The sequence below is a fragment of the Gossypium hirsutum genome, chromosome A11 (genome assembly GCF_007990345.1).
Source record: "Gossypium hirsutum isolate 1008001.06 chromosome A11, Gossypium_hirsutum_v2.1, whole genome shotgun sequence".
NCBI classification, from domain to species: domain Eukaryota; kingdom Viridiplantae; phylum Streptophyta; class Magnoliopsida; order Malvales; family Malvaceae; genus Gossypium; species Gossypium hirsutum.
Genome location: NC_053434.1, coordinates 100221011 through 100223510, shown reverse-complemented (window position 1 = coordinate 100223510; position 2500 = coordinate 100221011).

Here is a 2500-nt window from a genome sequence, read left to right as displayed (position 1 = left end):
TCATAACATAATCATCATTTAATTCCATTTCTACTATTTTTAGTGATTTTTCAAATTTACATCACTGCTGCTGTTAGAATCTATTTTATGGTAAATTTTACCTATTTCATGGTTTCCATGGATTAGCTAGCAATTTGACATACATAACACCAAATATGATCATGATTAGCCATTCCAATGGCTAATCATTACCAAGCATTTCCATACCACTCAATAACCATATCATAAGACCATATATACAAAATGATTATAATGCTATACATGCCATACTCAAAATATACAAGCCATTATGCCAAGATGCTATACAGATAGTGTGAGCGTGCCTCCGACCATTTTCGATGTCTGAGCTGGCTTGTCAACACTACAAGGAATGAAAAGGAGGGAGTAAGCATAAATTCTTAGTAAGTTCACATGCAAATAGCAAGTAACACAACTATATAAGCAAACATAAAACATCATTTGCATAATCATCACCAAGACATTCATATCACATTTTCATTCATCTTACCATATTGTTGTTATATCGAGTTTTCAACCCGAGGGTTAAGTATATACCTGTTCAAAGTATTCATTTCACAACACTTACCAATATGTCCCTTTCATCTCGAGTATTCCTCCATTTGAGTAGAATTTTACCCATTGAACACATCGGAATATAATTAGGATACATGGAAAGTTTGCACATAAGTGCCACATATGTAGCCAAGCTACCATGTAACCCGCCCATAAGTGAAATCAGACTCAACTCAATAAGCTCGGGCGTTCACATCCATAAGTGAACTCGAACTCAACTCAACGAGCTCGGATGCCTAGTTACACCTCTCGAACTCGGACTCAACTCAACGAGTTCGGACATTCGCATCCATAAGTGAACTCGGACTCAACTCAACGAGTTCAGATGCCCAAACATCCTAGTGACATGCCACTTGTATCCTAATCCATTCCTAAGGTTCAACGGGACCTTTTTCCCAATCATGTGTCTCAACCATCTTCTACGAAATGCCGATACCGATACTCGGTAGTATTTCACATTTTCCAAGTATATCACACAATTTGACATATTATCAAACAATTATCACGAGTATAATATTTCATAATAATTATCATATCATTTAAATAACATAAAAACATTTAAAATAATAACTATGTTACCAACATTTACATATGAACTTACATCGTATGCGAAAATGGCTACTTTTACCATTTCGTCCACAACTTGGTATTTTTCCATTTTAGCCCGAATTTCAGTTTTCCTTGCTCTATCATTTAAAATATAGTCTAATTAGGACTCACATTATTCAAATTGACCCAAAATCATATTTTGGAAAAATTACAGTTTTTCCCCTAAACTTTTGCATATTTACACTTTTGCCCCAAAGCTCGTAAATTAAACTTCAGCCTATTTTCTTATGTTTTATGACATGCTGATCATTTTTCCCTTCTATGGAAACATCAAATTCTCACTCTAACATGTACTTATGACTATTAGGTATTTTTACCGATTAAGCCCTTTTGCTCGTTTTCACTTAAAACCGAGTAGCACAAGTTGTCTAACATAATTTAAAACCTCATATTCTATCATAAAACACCAAAAATACACAAATTTCACCTATGGGTATTTTTCCAAATATAAAACCTAGGTTAAATTATTGCTAGAATAAGCTAAATCAAGTTACCGGGACTCTAAAAATGTAAAAATCATTAAAAACGAGGCTAGAACGGACTTACAATCGAGCTTGGAACCTTGAAAAACCCTAGCCATGGTTTCTCCTTGCTATATTCGGCCATGGGGTTGAAGATGAGCAAAATTGGCTTTTAATTTTGTATTTTAATTCATTTTACCCCTAAACGACCAAAATGCCCTTACTACTAAACTTTCCAAAAATTCCATCCATGTCCAATTTTTGTCCATAGACTTAGAAATTGGTAAAATTGCTATTTAAGACCTCCTAATTAATATTTCAAAACAATTTCATACTAGAAACTTCTAGAATGCAAGTTTTCCAAATTATTCGATTTAGTCCCTAATTTCAATTTAAGCACTTTATGCATAAAATTTCTTCACGAAATTTTCACACAATCATGCAATCATACATAGACCTTAAAATAATTATAAAATAATTATTTCTATCTCGGATTTTGTGGTCACGAAACCACTATTCCGACTAGGCCCAAAATCAGGATATTACATAGCGAAATGCGATACTTGGTGTGAATTGCAGAATCCCGTGAACCATCGAGTCTTTAAACGCAAGTTGTGCCCCAAGCCATTAAGTCGAGGGCACGTCTGCCTGGGTGTCACGCATCGTCGCCCCCATCCAACCCCGATCCCTTGGGACTCGGTTGGACCGCGGTCGAAAATTGGCCTCCCGTGCGCTCACAGCCAGCGGTTGGCCTAAATTCGAGTCCTCGATGACATAATCGTCGTGATGATCAGTGGTAATACTGTAAGCAACCTTGTTCGGAGTCATGCACGTTAGTCGATCGAGACCCTTAAACC